At 37.8% G+C, this 20,398-nt stretch overlaps 1 long non-coding RNA gene across 1 annotated transcript in view; it reads left to right on the top strand.

Moving 5' to 3' along the window:
- Positions 1-342: 342 nt before the first annotated feature.
- LOC110344264 (uncharacterized) overlaps positions 343-20,398 on the top strand; it is a 33,266-nt gene continuing 13,210 nt past the window's right edge. Inside the window, exon 1 of the long non-coding RNA XR_015445835.1 lies at positions 343-562. This is a non-coding gene — a long non-coding RNA (uncharacterized LOC110344264). The remainder of the gene's footprint in view (positions 563-20,398) is intronic.

Genomic DNA, 20,398 nt, shown 5'->3' with positions numbered 1-20,398 from the left:
TACATTGCTATCAGGTGGATTGTATTCTTACTATTTTATAGATAGGAAAACTGAGATTAACTTGTTTAATGTCTCAATATTTTCTGATTCCAAATGTTTCAACATTTTAAAAAATTTTGTTAAAATGTTAGGAAAATTGAGATACAGTAATACTGATGTGAAGTTAACTGATTGTGTCAATTTGAGTAAGAAATGCCCAACTAAATTGCATCAACATAGTTCTGGGTCTGGCTGAGGGGATTTACTGAAGACAGAAGATCCACCCTGGGTCGGTTTGTCACCTGAATGGTGTAAAAGGGAAATGAAGAAGGAAGCCTCACTTCTTTTTCTTTGGAAGAGCTCCAGTCTTCACTTTCACTTTGGATGTTGTCTCCTGGCTTCTAGCTTAAACTCCAGCCTTTAGCACAGACCCTTTAGCCTTCCATTGAAGATTCTTTGGCCCTCTGATACAGACTCGCATGGGACACTACTGTGAGTGCCAAGCCTTCAACTGGATCCTTCAGGTCTCCAGCGCATAGACAGCCCTTTTGCACTCTTCTACAGCTGACTCTGGGCAGCCCTGGTAAGCCAATCTTGTAAATCCTTATGTATTTGTATATCTTGGATTAAATATGTTTCTGTAATGAGCACTGACTGACACAATTGACAATATGCTTGTGTGCACTTCTATGAATTTTAACACATGTATAAATTCATGTAATCACAACCACAAATGGGAAATACTGCACTGCTCCTCACCCATAAACTCTCCCAACTTCCTGCTTTGTAGTTCTGCCCTGCCCTCACCCACTGGAAACTATTGATTTGTTCCCTGTTGCTCCTTTTGACTTTTTTAAGACTATCAAATACGTGGAATCACACCACATGTAACTTTTTGGAGACCTTGTTAATGACTTAATTATAGATTCGCAAAACAAAATAATACAGATAGCTACCAGTGCTCATCACACAGTTATCCCCATTAGGACCAGGAAGTTGACATTGGGACAATCCGCAGGGCTCATTCAGATTTCATCAGTTTTACAGGTACTCATTTGTGGATGTATGTGTGCAGTTCCAAACAATTTTATCACTTGTAAATTCGTGGCATCACCACTGTAATCAATATATACAACTATTTTATCACCATGAAAATCCTTCACTATCCCTTTATAGCCACATCTTGTGGAGTCAAACATTTGAAAGCTTATCATCATGTGTTCTAAGTCCCCTCTTTTAAAATTAAAAATACTTTAATATAGTTAAGCAGAATGAATTTTGGGGGTTTTTTTGGTACCGGGGATCAAATTCGGGTCCTTGCGCTTGCGTAGCAGGTGGCAAAACCACTGAGCTAAATCCCCGGCCCTTGAATTTTTTTATATTGTAATATTAATTAATTTTTTATAGCACTGGGGATGGAACCCAGGGCCTTGCAAATAGTAAGCATGTTCTGAGCCATGGAGCTACATCCCAAACTGACATAATCATACATAGATGATTCAATAAAAGGAGCATTTCACTCTTTTTTGCCCATTACTTTTCATTTCAGTTCATGATTATTATTGGAAATGATTTTGTCACCTACAGAGGGATGTGTTGCAAGTGAGCTATCACAGGTGCCAGATGTGCTATGTGGCTCACTATTTGGAAACCAGAACCTCAGACTTCCTGTAGCATCAGGAAAGGAATAGCCTGACACTTAAATTCAAACTCTCTTATAGCTCTTGAGCCAAATGGTAGAAATTTAATAATTTTTCCTCCTGAGTGCTTTTTTCCCAAAATACATATATCTTAATAAACATTGAGACATGCTAAACCTCCAAAAAATATCATCTGATAATAAATAAATGAACCGTGAAAATGAGATAAATCAAACATATTCTTTAATTAACACAAATTTTTTAAGGGAAAAGTATTTTTCAAACCTATAAAATGTCAGTACTTCCTCTGAAATCTTCTTTTCCCAACCAATTGACTTTTTACTTTAAGGTAAGAATAACTGTACACATTTTGTCTGCAGTTTTTCTCTACTTACAAATTAAAATAACTTTTATTCTTAAAGCCAGAATTACCAGAATATTGTTTAGACATATTGATTTGTGGAGTACTCTGTCTCCTTAACAACCCTGTCCATATCCTTCTTTGTGCTTTGTCTTCATTTAATATTTATTATAAACATGAGGATGGTTCCCAGTTTTTGCTCAAGTTAGCCTCTGGTCATGATGAAATATTTCTTCTAAGACCTGGACATAAACTTTCTATTTGGCTCCTAATGGTATATTTATCTGTAGAACACCATGTGAATAATGAAGAAAATAAATACTAATTTAGAGTTGCAAGGAATATTTTTCCCTCCAAAGTTTACTTTTTATTGACTTTTTATGTGCAGTCTCTTTTCTATATAATTGGAATTATAAGCCAACATGTGGATGATTTTCAGAGTAAGCGTTACCAGTTCATTACAATGTTTGAATAAATGCATCGCCTGTGGGTTTTTTTGTTTTTTAATTTTGTTGTTTGTTTGTTTTTTGAGACCGGTCTCACTATGTAGTTCAGGCTGGCCTTGACTTTGCAGCGATCCTCCTGCCTCAGCCTCCTGAGTGCTGGGATTTGAGGCATGACCCAGCATGCCTGTGGTCTTTTGAGAGAGGCTTTGCCTGAGGTCCACATAAAAGATTATTAATGAACAAAGTGGGATATGGATGTACTTCCTTCACTTAGGAGAATACATGTTCTCTACTTGCCCATCCAGACTAACTGTCTACATTTCCCCATCCAAGGTTACCAGATTTAGCAAATAAAAATATAAGATAAAGCGTGAGGTCAGGCATTTCCTCCAGCCCTTTCCTTTTCTGGTGGTTAAAGGTTGTCTGTGTCCCTCTAAAAAGACCATATCTCTTGTCACAGCTAGTTACTCCTGTAACAGCTAGTTACACAGCCTCTCTCACAGCTAGTTACTCCTGTACCCAGTAACTGCTTTTTCTTGTCGCTGTAGCTTTGAGGTGGCACTGGCTCCCTGTGGATCATCCCAGGATGCTTCACCATTCCTTTCCAGTTTCCTTTCACCATGCCACATCACTGAACATTGTTCCATCTTTAGTGTCTCCTTGAAGCTGAATGTGGTGGCACACACCTAATCCCAGCATTGTGGGAGGCTAAGGCAGGAGGATGGCAAGTTTGAACCTAGGAGGGGCAACTTAGCAAGATCCTGAGCCAAAATAAAAAATAGAAAAGGGCTGTGGATGAAGTTCAGTGCAAAGAACCTGGTTTCAATCCTCAGTACCCGCCCTGCCAAAATCTCCATAGTACCTCATTTGAAAGGCCATTTATTGTGGAGATCAGCTGGGAAGAATGAGGCCCAATTGGCCTTCTCAGCGTGCACTGAGAAGAAAAAAGGCATGCAAGCATACTAACATGCTGCAGAGAAAAGTAGAAACACCTGAGATGAAGTTTTTTTCCCCAGAGAAGTATCATGGAGAGTAGGAGACAGATGAATCCTGTGGAACTCTAGTTGCTTGTGCCCATGTCTGAGTGAATAAAGCCAAGGTGCTTCAGTCATTTGGGGTCTATGTTAAAGGGAGTCATGAGCCCCTGACCCCCCAGATTTTATCTTGTTTCTTTGTCTCTTCATTTTTCATCTTCATCACCCCTTGATCAGGTTCAAGCTTGTAGGCTGGTTGTTTCAATTTATTTCCTGCTAGGTCTCTTTTCAACACAGAATGGTTTTGACTAGTAAAGAGTACAACATGTTTTGTAAATTTATATACTTTCTTTTTTTTTTTTTTTTTTTTTGGTACCAGGGATCGAACTTGGGACCTTGTACTTGTGAGTCAGGCACAGTGCCACTGAGCTAAATCCCTGGCCCTGTAAATTTATAGTTAATTGAACTACAGAGCTATTGACTCACATAGCTCTATGGCTATGAGTTTCATAATTTCAAGGATGTTTTAGCGCAATTTATGATACATCTTCAACTAAAAGATGAATCCTAATATCTCTAGTTTTTGAGACCTTAGAAATAGTTCTACTCATTCACTATTAGACACAACTACAATGAAGATTTCTAAGCCTTTAACACTGTCATTCTTTTACTCTTTTCCTTTTATATATACATAATTGATACATTCAAGTCACTTAATTTACTGACCTTTCAAAAAGATGTATGTGTGTGTACATACATACTTTAATATTTTTAAGAAATTTTAGGGCTGAGGATTTAGCTCAGTTGTTCTGGCGCCTTCCTTGCAAGTCCAAGGTCCCGAGTTTGATCCCTGGTACCCGCCCCCCCCCCCCAAAAAAAGAAATTTTAAAAAGAAGTTAGAGAAACCAAAATGGCAGAGTGGCAATCAACAGTAAAACTCAGCCTGAGACTCAAAATTCAAACACCTGAAAAAAAACCTTGGTGAAGAGGGAAGGAACTGACAGGAATATTAGAAGCAACAGAGAATTTGGAGAAATGAGCCACAATGCAAAGAAAAGAATGCAGCAGCCTGAACATCCCCTTCTGAGGAAGGGAAAGTTGTCTTTAGAGACACAAGGTAACCCCCAGGGCTTGGAGCTCTAGGAAACAGTGAACCATGCTGGCAGCACTGGTCCCAGGCAGAGCCCACAGCTGTTGTAAGCTACAAAAGCAGTGTGGGATTTGTTCTAAGTGACTCCTTCCACATAGTAGGCACCCACCATATTGCCAGAGACTGTTTAACCAGGCACCATTTTGGGAAAAGATTAATTATTTAACACAGAGCCTCTGAACAACTAAAAAAAAAAAAAAAAGCTGTCACTTCAGGGTTTCCAATGTAACCCTCCCATGGTGACTGGGTGAGAGACAGCCACAGGAGACAGTTGTGGACAGGGAGTAGACTAGAAATAGACTACCTGAGAAGTTTCATTTCAGGTAGGGAAGGAAACAAGTCCCAACATCCATGTTGAGAAGCTAGGCCTGACTTGTGTTGAGCTCAGAAACAGCTGGGTCTGTTCATGCTGGCATTAAGTACAATGGGGCTGCTTGAACCCTTGATTTGTTTTCTACAACCAGCACAAATCAGAGTTCTGATTGTTTTCTCCATCTACCAACATGAGCAAGGACACACCTTACTTTGGACAGTTGCCACAGCTTGGGATAAATGGACAGAGAAGCTTCTGGAACAGGTGGGCCCCTCACAAACTCATAGGCTATAAAGCTAAGTGGAGAAAACTGTACACTGGAAAGAAACTATTCATTCAAAAATACAAAGAAAACATTTTGGACTCATTTTTTTTCCCTCCTCTTTCTTGCGCACTGATTTTTTGGAGTCTGGAGAATATTTCTTATTTCTTTTTCTGTCTTCCCTTTTTCTAATTTCCTTTTTTAAAGTTTTTTCTTTTTCTTGTTTTTCCTTTTATCTTCTTTTTCTTGTTTGTTCTTTTCTGTTACCTTCATTAAATTCTACTAATATCCTTCTACTTCTTTTTTTTTTCCCCATTAACTTTATTGGTACAATTTAGGTATAAAATACAGTTACATTCATCATTGGGATCTTGTACCATTACATGAGTCTCTTGGTTCTTATTTTTTTTCCCTTCCCTTGCCCTCCCTTCAACCCCTCCACCCTTCCCTATTTGCAAAGACCTTGTTTCCATTTTTTTCCTCTTCTCATATTTTTTCCTTTCCCCTACCCCTCCCAATTCCCCTGCTCTTTTAGACCTTTTCTTCCTGTTACACAACATCAGTTATACATTTTTAAAATTACAATATTAAGATCTAGGAGACATTACCACAGATTTTACAGAATTTAAAAGGATATAGAAAGCATATTACAAAAATCTTTTTTTTTCTTTTGGGGGGGGTACTGGGGATCGAACTTGGGTCCTTGCACTTGCACAGCAGGCGATAAAACCACTGAGCTAAATCCCCAGCCCTACAAAAATCTTTTTTGAAATAAATTTGACAACTTCTAAGAAGTAACGTAGAAGACAAATTAATGAAACTAACTCTGGAGGAAATATAAAACTTGAATAGCACCTATTAAAGAAAGTCTATTCCTAGATTGAAAACCTACCTATAAGACAACAGCAGGCTCATAAACATTTTAACTGATAAATTATATCAAACCATTAAAGCAGAAAAAAGAAGGAACACTTCTCCCCTCATTTTAGGAACTCAGCATTGTGCTAATCCTAAAATTGGATAAAGATAATAGAAGAAAAAAGTATGAACATAGAAATTTGTTTAACAAAACAAACTATTAGAAGTCAGATCCGGCAGGATGTAGAAAGTGGTTTTATTATAGGGATTGCAGTGTTGGTTCAGCATTGGAAGATCCACCCCCAAAAGTCATCATTTTAACAGAGGAAAGGAAAAAGCCATATGATCCTGTCACTAGTTGGAGAAAAAGTATTGGACCAAATTCTACAGCTGTTCATGGTAAAAGCTATCAGGAGACTAGAAGTAGAACAGAAACTTCTCAACAAATTAAAGACATGTACTCCGTACTTCCAGCGAGAATGCCTTGTATGAATGGAGAAGATAAAATGCTTTCTCCTTAAGGTGGGGAACAAGGGCAGATATGCTTACTCTTTATCTGTCCATTAAACTTTGAAACCTAGTCCTCACCAAAATAGTCTGGCAGTAAAATGACACACTAGGATAGGATTGGCACGGCAGAAGCAAAATCTTTATATGTAGATGAAATGATTGTCTACAGAGAAAATACTAAGAAATCTCTAGGAGCCCCTAGAATTTGTATTTGAATTTAGCAGGATTAGAAAACACAAGGTATATATAAAAATTCAGGTCTGTGTATACTTGCTATAAATGAAGAACTGGATATTGAAATTTAAAAGTTATGTAGGAGTACAAAGAACCCAGAAAAGCCAAAAACAAAAACAGTGTTGGAAGACGTTTAGCACCCAATTTTAAGACTTCTTCTAAAGCTACAGTAATCAAGGCAGTGTTGGTGTAAGGAAAGACATATAGATCATTGGAATAAAACAGAGAATCTAGAAATAGAACCACACATATATGGTCCACTGAGTTTTGAAAGATTATTTAACGTTAGCATTTTATAGAATATAAATTCAATTCAAGAGCCGAGGAGGAGATAGTGTCTTCAGCAAACGGCACTAGAACACCTGGTATCCATATATAAAAAATTAACCTCAACCCTTTTTTTCCATACATGAAAATAACTTGAAGGGATCTATGAACCTAAATAAGAAAGCCTAAAAGTATAAAACTTTAAGAAGAATTATAAGGGAAAATATTTATGAATTCAGGGTAGGCAAGAACTACCTAGGATACAAAAAACATGATGTATAAAAGAAAAAAATTGATAAATGAGATTCCATCAAAATTTAGAACTTTAAATGACATCATTAAAATGAAAAGTAGTCCTTAAACAGACCATATTTACAATACATATAACCTATGAGCAGAATATGTAAAGAGTTCTTAGAGCTCATTAATAGACAACCCAATTAAAATGTAGACAGAAGATGATAAATAGCCAGTATAGCACAAGGAATGGTGTGCAACTCTAGAATCAGAAAAATACTAATCAGTACAATAACAAGATTGAATTATACACTCATTAGGGAGATGAAGTTCAAAGTTTTAAAAGCCTTGTCATGACTTTTTCTTTTTGGGGATTCTCCCCCTTTGCATTTAATTTGTCACACCCAATAGATTCATTCTGCTGGGTTTCCTGGGGTTGTGATCCTCATTGTCTTTTCCTAGGGTATTGTCTAAAATATTTTTGGAGTGCCGGTTTGGTATTCACGAAGTTCCTGAGGTGCTCTTTATCATGAAAATATCTTACTTCTCCATCAGTTTTGAAAGCTAGTTTTGCAGGGTACATCAATCTGGGTTGGAGGCTGTTTTCCTTTAGGGCTTGGAATACATCACTCCAAGCTTTTCTTGCCTTGAGAGTTTGCATTGAGAAGTCTGCTGTGATTCTGATGGGCTTTCCTTTGTATGTGATTTGTTTCTTTTCTCTAACTGCTTGTAGAATTTTATTCTTCTGTTGAATTTCTGGAATCCTAACTATTATATGCCTATGTGTAGATTTTTTTTGATCAAGGATAGCTAGAGTCCTATATGGCTCACTTATCTGTATGTCAAGTTCTTTTCCCCTCCTTGGGAAGTTTTCTGCCATCACTTCTGTGAACAGTTTTTTTTATGTCATCTGCACTCTCTCTTCTTTCTTCATTGACTCCAATCAGTCTTATATTATTCTTCTTTGCATCGTCTAGCAGCTGCTGGATTGATTTCTCATGGTCCCTTATAATTTTAAAGCAATTTTTCTTTTTCTGGTCACTAATAGCAATCTTATCTTCTATATCTGAAATTCTATCCTCACATTGGTTCATTCTGCTGTGCAGCCTTTTGATGGAGTTTTTAATCTCTTGGAAATCTGTTTGTATCTGTTTTATGGATTCCATTTGTTTCCTATGTTGGGATTCCATCATATTCTTCAGATCCTCTATTTTTTTATCTGTATCCTCTAGATTTATTAATCATGTCTTGCACCATGAGCAAAATCTTTGCTGTTATCTGAGTAATTATTTCTGATTTCATTTTTCCCAGATTCCCTTTTGTTGCCAGTTCAGAGAGTCCAGGTGGTTGAGTATCAGAGTGTTCCATCTCGTTTCCCTTTGGGGTTGCTGTAGGTGATCTGGAAGTCTGTTTTTGAGGCTTGTTTATGTGTCTTCTCATTTCCACGGGAGGGAGGGGGGTGTGCTTCTGGCCCCCACGCGGCTCACCTTCTGTGCCTAGGAGCTTGGGATGGCAGTGGGGAAGCTTCCTTCCCGGTGCTGGGACCAGCTCAGCATCTCTGCCCTAGGAGCCTGGGATGGCAGCCGGGGAGCTTCCTTCTGGGTGCTGGGACTGGCTGAGCTTCACTGACGTAGGAGCCTGGGATGGCGGTGGGGATCCTTCTACTTCTTAATAGCATCTTTTATCTCATTTTTCTTTCCTTCTCATCTTCCATTGTTTAAATTTAAAAAAAATTTTTTTTTCATTCTCCCATTCCCTACTCCCTATATTTTTACTAGTGTATCAGTTAAGCTTTATTAATCCTCAGTTAGTTAACTGTATGTTGTTACTGTTGAATTCTTTTTATTGTTAGTGGATGTATAATTGTTGCATTTAGTAGATATTTACTGTATGTTAATATTTGTTTTGTTTTAGTGTATATACTAATAATGGAGCTCTTTTCTATGATTAAGGGTGGTACATTATTGGATTTTATGGAATATCAATATCCAGTTTGTCTTGAATGATATTATTTTTGCTGATTTACTTGCTATTCCCAGGGTGGCAAAGTTATTGCTATTAACAGATTTTCTATGTATGCCAATATCAGGATTACTTTTAAGTCATTATCAATACTGTGGTCCATTCCTGGAGAACAGAGTGCTGGGTTAATTACACTGCATCCTCCCCTGGAAAATAATGGAGTTGGTCAGATTTGAGACATAGAAAAAGGCCTACAGTTAACCATGCCCAGAGTGCATCCCTGAAAAAGCAGACATCAACTAAAGAGATCTCCATACTAACCACAGAGTCATTCCACTGTAAGTGTCTGCAAACTTCAGCACAAACCAAAACAAATAAAAAACAATAGAAACATGAGAAGACAAGACAATAAAATGCCTCCAAAAACTCTCAATTCCCTCAAAACCAATCCATTGGGCATTGAGGGGAAAGGGAGAAAACACCACGTAGCCCAATTATTTGAAATGATAAAAGAAGAGATTAAAAATCAGATCAATCAGGGGTGCTTGGCAAGCTCAAAGAAGATATAACTAAACAGATAATGAATATAATAAAAAATGATCATGGAGCTTACAAAAGACACTAATAAAAAGCTAGCTGAGTTAAACAAAATGATACAAACATGAGTGACCAGTTTAGCAAAGAATTAGAGTGCATGAAAACATTCCAAATAGAAATCCAAAAGATTAAAAATTCTGTTGAAAGTATGGGCAGCAGAAGCAATCAGTGTGAGAAAGGAGTGTCAGAACTAGGAGATAGAGCTATTGTCAGAGACCAATTATTCTGAGAAACATTAAAAACAGGAGAACATGAAAATTTGATCCAACAGCTGCTAGATAATGCAAAGAAGACTAATCTAAGATTAATTGGAGTTAGTGAAAAATCAAAAGTCAGCACAAATGGCATAAAAAAACCCTTTATGGGCCAAGGATTTAGCTCAGTGTTTCTGCCGCATGCCTTGCAAGCACAAGGTCCCGAGTTCAGTCCCGGTACAAAACCAAAAAACAAATAAACAGAAAAATTACAGATAAATAGCAAAAAACTTCCCCAAAAGGGGAGAAGAATTTAACCTAAGTAATCCATTTAGAACCCAAATAGCTACAAAAAAAAAAATCTCTCTATGACACACCATAGTCAAAATCCAAGAAGTCCAACACAGGGAGAGACTCTTAAAAGCTGTTAAAGAAAATGAATCGCTTATAAAGTAAACCCATTGGAATTACAGCAGACCTCTCAATACAAACTTTAAAAGCCAGGAGAGCTTGATGTAAACTGTTTCAAGCCCTAAAAGAAAACTTTCAGCAAAAGCTATCTTTTGAAATTGACTGAGAAATGATATTCCCATGACAAAGAGCACCTCAAGAAATTTATGGCTACCAAGCCAGGACTCCAAAAACTTGTGACGGATATACTAGAAAGAAACAACAAAGCAAACAGTGCCAAAAAGTCTAATAAAATGAATACACCAGGCAGAATGAGCAGTTAAGCAAAAGGAGGTAGGGAAATCAGCCACAGGAAAATACAATGACACAAATAAGTCACTACCTTTCAGTAATAACTCTCAACATGAATGACCTAAATTCCCCAACCGAAAGACAGAGATTGGCAGATTGGACCAAGAAATAAAACCCAATATTGTGCTGTATTCAAGAAGCACATTAAACCAAAAATAAATTTACAGATTAAAAATCAAAGGATGGAAAACAATATTCCATAGGAAACTGGAAAAAAGCAAGTATAAAAAAGCAGCTATCCTAATTCCAGTCAAAGTAGACTTCAAACTAAAACTGATCAGAAGAGACAAAAGTTACTACATATTGCTTAGGGGAACAATTCAACAGGAAGAGACAATTAAAAATATATATATGCACCAAAGTTTGCTATGCCTAATTTCATAAAACGAACACTCCTGGACATAAAAACAAATCAGATAAACAATATAATTATAGTGGAGGACCTCAATACTCACTATCACAAATAGATCAATTAGATAAAAAGTCAACATCAGAGTTAAACCAAACCTTTGAACAAATGGACCCAATAGATATTCACAGAGTTTTCCACCCAACCACAAGAGAATACACATTCTTCTCAACAGCACATGGAACTTTCTCCAAAATGGGCCACATATTAGATAATAAAGCATGCTTAAGTAAATGCAAAAGAATCAAAATTATCCCATGCATATTATTAGATTATAGTGCAATGATACTAGAAATCAATTGCAAAAGGAAACACAGAAATTATCCAAACACATAAAAATCTAATAATACCCTGTTGAATAATCAATGAGTTACAGAAGAAATCAAAGAAGAAATTAGACAGTTCCTAGAATCAAACTATAATGCCAGTACAATATACCAGAACCTATGGGACAAAATGAAAGCAGTGTTAAAAAAGAAAGTTTATAGTTATAAATGCCCACATTAGAAATACAGAGTGAATCCAAATAAATAACCTAATGATGCACCTCAAAGTTCTAAAGAAAAATAACAATTCAAACTAGAGGTAATATAAGAAAGGAACTTGTAAAGATCAGAGAAGAAATTAATGAAATTGAGACTAAAAAAAAATACAAAGAATCAATGAATTGAAAAGCTGGTTCTTTGAAAGAATGAACAAAACAGAGAAATCCGTAGTCAATCATAACAAAAAACAAAAGGCCCAAATCACTGCAATTAAAAATGAAAAAGATGAAATCACAATGGACACTGCCAAAATTAGTGACTACTTTCAAAACCTGTACTCTAATAAACTGGAGAATTCAGAAGATATGGATAGATTTCTAGATACATATAAACTAACAAAACTGAAGCAAGAAGATATAAAAACCCTGAACAATCCAATATCAAGCAATGATATTGAGGAAGAAGAAGAAGAAGGAGAGGGAGAGGAAGAAGGAAGAAGGAAAAAGAAGAAGAAGGAGGAGGAGGAGGAGAAGAAGAGGAAGAAGAAGGTGTCCACCAGACCACGGTACTGAGTCCTACTGCTCCTGGCCCAGAGGTAGGGGCTTCCCGGCCACCATCCCTCCTGCTGCTCCCAGCCCAGAGGAAAGGGCTTTTGGGCCACCTTCTGTCCTGCTGCTCCTGGCCCAGAGGAAGGGGCTTCCAGTCCACCATCCCTCCCACCGGTCCCGGCCCGGAGGTAGGGGCTTCCAAGCCGTCATCCCACTGCTCCTGGACCAGAGGAAGGGGCTTCCTGGCCACCATCCTCCCGCTGCTCCCAGCCCACAGGAAAGGGCTTTTGGGCCACCATCCCTAACCCTGCTCCTGGCCCCTGTCCCACCTCTCCCAGCTCAGAGGAGGTAATCCATGCAGGCACCAACAGCGCCCCCCCCCAGTCGAAATGAGAAAACACATAAATAAGTCTCAAAACCAGACTTCCAGATCACCTACAGAAACCACAAAGGGAAATGAGATGGAACACTCTGATACTCAACCACCTGGACCCACTGAACTGGCAACAAAAGGGGATCTGGAAAAAATGAAATCAGAAATAATTTCTCAGATAGCAGGAGAAATTGTGCCCCTAGTGCAAGACATGATTAATACATCTAGAGAGGAGCTCAGGAACATGATAGAATCCCAATATAGGAAACAAATGGAATCCATAGAACAGATGCAAATAGATTTCCAGGAGATGAAAAACTCCATTGAAAGTCTCCACAGCAGAATGAGCCAATGTGAGGATAGAATTTCAGATATAGAAGATAAGATTGCAATTAGTGACCAGGAAAAGAAAAATTGCTTCAAAATTATAAGGGAACATGAAAAATCAATCCAGCAGCTGCTAGATGATGCAAAGAAGAATAACATAAGACTGATTGGAGTCAATGAAGAAACAGAAGAGAGTGCAGATGACATAAAAAATCTCTTCCCAGAAATAATGGCAGAAAACTTCCCAAGCAGGGGAAAAGAACTTGACATACAGATAAGTGAGGCATATAGGACTCCAGCTAGCCTTGATCAAAAAAAATCTACACATAGGCATATAATTGTTAAGATTCCAGAAACTCAACAGAAGAACAAAGTTCTATAAACAGTTAGAGAAAAGAAACAAATCACATACAAAGGAAAGCCCATCAGAATCATAGCAGACTTCCCAACACAAACCAAGGCAAGAAGAGCTTGGAGTGACATATTCCAAGCCCTAAAAGAAAACAACCTCCAACCCAGATTGATGTACCCTGCAAAACTATCTTTCAAAATGGATGGAGAAATAAGATACTTTCATGACAAAGAGCACTTTAGGAACTTTGTGAATACCAAACCAGCACTCCAAAGAATTTTACACAATATCCTAGGAACAGACATTGAGGATCACAACCCCAGGAAGCAAAGCAGAATGAACCCATCTGGCATGACAAGAAATTAAATGTAAAGGGGGAGAACCCAACAAAAAGAAAAAGTCATGGCAATGACAAGTCAATATGTTTCAGTTATAACCATCAACATTAATGGTCTCAATTCACCAATCAAAAGAAACAGACTGGCAGAATGGGTCAAGAAGCAAAATCCAACAATATGCTGCATACAAGAAACACACACTTCATTCAAAAGGAAACTCATAGACTTAAAGTTAAAGGGTGGAAAACAATACTCCATGTGACAGGAACCCGAAAAAAAGCAGGAGTAGCTATCCTCTTGGCAGATCAAGTAGACTTCAAACCAACACTGATTAAGAGAGATGAAGAAGGACACTACATCCTTGTAAAGGGAACAATCCAAGAGGAACAGATGACAATCATAAATATCTATGCATCAAAACTCAGTGGACCTTTTATGTGTGGTTCTATTTCTAGTTTCTCTGTTTTATTCCAATGATCTATATGTCTTTCCTTACACCAACACTGCCTTGATTACTGTAGCTTTAGAAGAATCTTAAAATTAGGTACTAAACTTCTTCCAACAATGTTTTTTATCTCTTTTTTCTTTCTTTAACTTTTCTAGGTCCTTTGTGCTCCTACATAACTTTTAAATTTCAATATCCAATTCTTCATTTGTAGCAAGTATACACAGACCTGAATTTTTATATATACCTTGTGTTTTCTAATCCTGCTAAATTCAAATACAAGTTCTAGGGGCTCCTAGAGATTTCTTAGTATTTTCTCTGTAGATGATCATTTCATCTACATATAAAGATTTTGCTTCTGCCGTGCCAATCCTATCCTAATTGTGTCATTTTATTGCCAGACTATTTTGGTTGGGCCTGGGTTTCAAAGTTTAATGGACAGATAAAGAGTAAGCATATCTGCCCTTGTTCCCCACCTTAAGGAGAAAGCACTGTATCTTCTCCATTCATATAAGGTATTCTCACTGGAAGTATGGAGTACATGTCTTTAATCTGTTGAGAAGTTCCTGTTCTACTTCTAGTCTCCTGATAGCTTTTACCATGAACAGCTGTAGAATTTAGTCCAGTACTTTTTCTCCAACTAGTGACAGGATCATATGACCTTTTCCTTTCCTCTGTTAAAATGATGAGCTTTTTGGGTGGATCTTCCCATGCTAAACCAACACTGCAATCCCTATAATAAAACCACTTTCTACATCCTGCCAGATCTGACTTCTAATAGTTTGTTTTGTTAAACAAATTTCTATCTATATTCATACTTTTTTCTCCTATTATCTTTTTCCAGTTTTAGGATTAGCACAATGCTGAGTTCCTAAAATGAGGGGAAAAGTGTTCCTTCTTTTTTTGCTTTAATTGTTTGATATAATTTATCAGTTAAAATGTATATGAGCCTGCTGTTGTCCTATAGGTAGGTTTTCAAGCTAGGAATATACTCTTTTGTGCTATTCAAATTTTATATTTCCTCCAGAGTTAGTTTCATTAATTTGTCTTCCAAAGTACTTCTTAGAAGTTGTCAAATTTATTTCAAAACAGATTTTTGTAATATGCTTTCTATATCCTTTTAAATTCTGTAAAATCTGTGGTAATGTCTCCTAGATCTTGATATTGTAATTTAAAAAATGTATAGTTGATATTGTGTAATAGGAAGAAAAGGTCTGTAGGAGCAGGGCAAGTGGGAGGGGTAGGGGAAAAGAAAAAAGGGAACAGAAAAAATATGAGAAAAGGAAAAAAATGGAAACAAAGTCTTTGCAAATAGGGGAGGGTGGAGGGGGTGAAGGGAGGGCAGGGGAATGGGGAAAAAAATAAGAACCAAGAGACTCATGTAATGGTACAAGATCCCAACGATGAATGTAACTGTATTTTATACCTAAAAGATATCAATAAACTTAATGGAAAAAAAAAGAAGAAAGAAGAAAAAGAAGAAGTAGTAGTAGCAGTAGAAGAGGAAGAAGAAGAAGAGGAGGAGGAGGAGGAGGACGATGATGACGACGATGACGACGAGGAGGAGGACGAGGACGACCACCCTGACCAACTAAGAAAAGCCCAGGTCTTGATGGATTCATTGGCAAATTCTACAAAGACTTTAGGGAAGATCTAATGTCCACACTCCTCAAACTCTTCAATGAAATGGAAAAGGAAGGAGTACTCCTAAAGTCATTCCTGGAAGCTAGCATTACCCTGATTGCAAAACCAGAAAAGGACCCAACCAAAAAAGAGAACTACTGGCCAATCTCTTTAATGAACATGGACACAAAAGTCCTTAATGAGACCCTGGCAAACAGAATGCAACAAATCATCAAAAACAACATACATCATGACCAAGTAGACTTCCTCCCAGGGATGCAAGGATGGTTCAACTTACACAAATCAATGAATGTAAAAGCATCACATAAATGGAAGCAAGGGCAAAAATCATATGATCATCTCAACAGATGCAGGAAAATCCTTAGACAAAATAGAACATCCATTAATGATAAAAACCCAGAACATTTTAGTCAGAGTACAAGTTATAAAGATTCTCTCTTACAAAGCAGAAATAAATAAAAGGACAAAACTTTCTTTTCAATGAACAAAAGAAACTGGGAGTATAAATGAAACAAATTGTTTTTTTTTTTTTGGTACCAGGGATCAAACTCAGTACTTTGCGCTTATGAGGCAGGTGGCAGAACCACTGAGCTAAATCTTCGACCCCCAAATTGGGTTTTTTCTTGAAGTATTTTTGAAACAACAGAATAGATAATTTGGGAGTTATCTGAACTTCTCCCTACTTCCTATATGGCTTTCTTATAAGATCATGATACACACTATATTAACCATTGTTATTCCCTTATTATTTTGTAATGAAATTTTGTTTTAGTTATTCAGGCAAGTAAGAGTGTTTTTTATATTTTCTTTTAAAATATCTACTTGTATTACAATTAAAAAGGAAAAAAAAAAGACCCAGAACAAAACAGGTATAGAAAAACCTTATCTCAATCTGTTAAGAGCCTTTTATGACAAAACCAATGGTCAACATCATATTAAATCGGGAGAAGCTAAACACTTTCCCTCTAAAATCAGGAACAAAACAAGGATGTCACCATTCCTGTTCCATATATTTCTTGAAACATTATCCAGAGCAATCAGGCAAGAGAAAGAAATAAAAGATATTTATATGAAGGGAAGAAGTCAAGCTATCATTATTTGCAAATGACATGATCCTCTGCATAGAAGACCCAAAAAATTCCACCAAAAGACTCCTAGAATTAATAACCAAATTCATTGGCATAGCCGGATACAAAGTCAACACACAGAAATCAATAGTATTCTTGTACGCCAATAGCAAACTCACGGAGAAAGAAATCAGGTAAATAATACCATTCACAAGAGCATCAAGAAAAATTAAATACTTTGGAATTAACTGAAACAAGGAAGTAAAAGACCTCTACAATGAAACCTACAGTACTCTGAAAAAGGAGATTGAAGATGACTTTAGAAAATGGAAAGATATCCTCTTTTCCTGAGTAGGCAGAATGAATATAGTCAAAATAGCCACATTTCCAAAACTTGTAAACAGATTTAATGCAATCTCAATAAAAATACCAATAGAATTTCTCACAGCACTAGAGAAAACAATCCTAAAATTCATATGGAACCGAAAGAGGCCCAGAATAGCAAAAACAGTTGTTATGCTGTGTATCTAGATGTCCCCAAAGCCTCTTGTCCTCACCCAGGAGGCTTTTTAGAAGTGGCTGGATCTAGGGTATGTGTTTATGGATTAAGGTTTGTGATAAGTGGGTTAGCCCACTGATTGGGTTAGCATAGTTCCAGGTATGGATAATGGGAAGTCTTATTCTGGGTGTAGGTGGCACCAACCAATAGTCTTGTAGCCTGGATGAAATATTTAGGGAAAAGGAGGCTCACTAGTACAACCACTGTGGAGATTCATAGGTGGGGCTTTTGGAAAGTGATTGGATTATGGGATCTTATAGCTGACTTGCTGTTAGGAGGTGGGATCTAGTCAGAAGAGATGGGTCGCTAGGGGAGTGGCCTCGATCTATCCCTTCTCTGCTCCTCCTTTGATCCCTCCTCCACTGTGCTTCTCACCACCATGCCCTGAGCATCCCTGACATATTCCTCTGCCATGTTGCCCTGCCTTGGAGCCAGCTGACTATGCACTGAAACCTCTACAAACCGTGAGTCAAAATAAACATTTTTAGTTGTAGCATTTCTCACAGCACTAGAGAAAACAATCCTAAAATTCATATGGAACCAAAAGAGGCCCAGAATAAACCTTTACTGTGATGAGAGAGTAACAAAGATAGCTCACGGTTTTAGAGGTCTCAAATTTGCTTGAGTAGCTGGCTGCAAAATAGAAAGGGCATGGTGGAAGAACCTGGCAGAGGACAGCTGTGAATTGCCAGAAGCAGAGAGAAAAGGGAGGAGCAGGGGACAAGAATACACCTTTCCAGGTCATGTCCCCAGTAACCCCAACCAGGCCCTACTTCCTAACAGCACATTTAGCTCTGATCTCATCATTTGTATCAACCCACTGATGAATACAACACATCCATGATTCAACCACCTTCCAAAAGCCCCACCTCTGAGCACTGAGATTTTGGGGGGATATTTTAGATATAAACATAACATCTGTTCTTTCTTCTAAAAGGATGTCAAGAGACAATACAGGGAAAATAGAAGAGGGAGATTGTCTTAGAGACACCAAAATGTTTCAGAAGATTAAAAGTGGGAACTGAATTAGAAGAATCACAAAAACTGAAGCTCATTTTTCTGCAGAGGCAGAAGAAACAATGAGAAACAAACATTCATATCCCAGAACACTTAAGAGCCTCAGAAGTTAGACCACCAGGTACCTTCAAAGGAAGGACAAGGTATAGGATAAAATTAGGAAAATTCATTGAGAGCTTGTGTAAGGAGCTGTAAGAGGAGCTATCCCAACCCCTGGTTTCACTCATCCCCCACTGCAGGAAGAAGTGGGAGGTTTGATCCCCAGAAAACTATGTTAGAGGCTCTGAACTCAGGGACGATAGGAACATGGAAGGTGGGGTTGAAGCTTTCACCAGAAAACAGTGGGATTGAGTGAGCAAACTATATACCATATGGTAAGACTCCAGGCAATGCCGGCTCCCACCCTCAGCCAGAAGTCTGGATAATTCTTTGGATAAATTTCAAGAAAAAAGCCCTACTCAATTTTAGGGTCATCAACAAAATTTCCAAGTCTCATCTTACCAAGTTATAATGAAATCCACTGGTCACTAAGCCCTATGTAAGTATCCAAGGCTTCTAGTCTTCCCCTTAGCACCTCTCTTTTAGAAATGAATGGGAAGATTTTTGAGGAAAACCTCTTACATGAAAAAAAAGTTGGAAAAAACAAACAAAAACATGGAACTCAGAAGGATCAAAGACAATGCCAGGAGCAGAAAAATAACCTCACAACAAACTATTAATATCCTCAGAAAGTGATGACATTGTATCCATGAAATAAACACAGGATGCTGAAATGATGGAATAACCAAAGAATAAGAAAAAGCTTTGAAATTACAAATTTAAAAAATTCAGGGCTGGGGATTTAGCTCAATGGTGCTGCCGCCTGCCTCACAAGCACAAGGTCCTGAGTTCAATCCCTGATACCAAAAAAAAAAAATTCAATACAAGGGTTTGAAAGACAAAGTTGAAGAATCACACAAAAGTAGAACAAAACAGCAAAAGAGAGGAAAAGATAAAATTAGGACAGTCCGACATCTAATTAATAGGGATTTTGGACAGAAGACAAAACAGAGACAGAAATTGTTAGAATACTGTATGGTTTGAGTTCTCCAGAAAAATAGAACCATTAGGAATATATACATATTATAAGGATCTGGCTCCTGTGATTACGGAGGCAGAGAAGAACTGCAGTCAGCAAGCTGGAGACCCAGGAGAGTGTGTGTTATGAGTCCAGTCTGAGTCTAGAGGCCTGGGAAGCAGGAGAGATGATGGTATGAGTGACAGAGTTCTAGTCCAATGGCAGGAAGAAAGAGCAAACTCTTACTCAGCCATTTCTATTCCAGTGACTCCCTCCAGTGGATTGGTCCAGGGCTACTGGTGCTGGGGAGAGAATCTGCTTTACTTAGCCTACCTATTTAGTTGTTGACCTCATCCGGAAACACCCTCATAGATATACCCAGAATAATGTTTAACCAAATAGCTGGACACCCCAGTGGTCCAGTGATGTTGACACATGAAATTAACCATTGCAGACATGCTATAGGAAAGTTTCCTAGAATAAAGCATGTAACTCCTTGGTGAAGAGCCCATTGAGAACAAGAAATAAAAATGATCTATATCAAGGCACATGGCACATGGCCTGCCCCCCCCCCCCCCCCCGAAGCTTCTGGAGCATGCATGTGACCAGAGAGGGCACTAAATCAAGAAAAAGGAAGATCTGAATGTGAACACAAGGATTCCAACAGAGGAGAGTAGCTGGAATCATACTCATGTAAGATTTTTTCTCCCTGTACTGGTGTTTCCATGCATGCTAGGCAAGGGCTCTACTACTGAGCTACATCTCTTAATCTTTCTTGAATAAGATGGGGCTTAAACAAATAAGATAACTTGATGTTAATTAACTACTAGTTGTTACTATTTTTTCCTTAATTCAAATACATAAGCAATTCAAATTACTAGCTATATTAGAGAATGTACTTCATCATACTATTTGGAAAGCATTTCTATCAGAGTAAAATATTTTTTTGTTTTGTTTGAGACAGTGTCTCACTATGTAGTCTAGGCTGCCCTTGAACTCTCAATTGTCCTGTGTGCTGGGATCACAGGTGT

The sequence above is a fragment of the Heterocephalus glaber genome, unplaced genomic scaffold (assembly GCF_053883595.1).
Source record: "Heterocephalus glaber isolate CG9 unplaced genomic scaffold, H.glaber_assembly_v1.0 deba00000347, whole genome shotgun sequence".
Taxonomy (NCBI): Eukaryota; Metazoa; Chordata; class Mammalia; order Rodentia; family Bathyergidae; genus Heterocephalus; species Heterocephalus glaber.
Note: the sequence above shows the minus strand (reverse complement) of the source record. Positions and strands in the feature narration are given on the sequence as shown.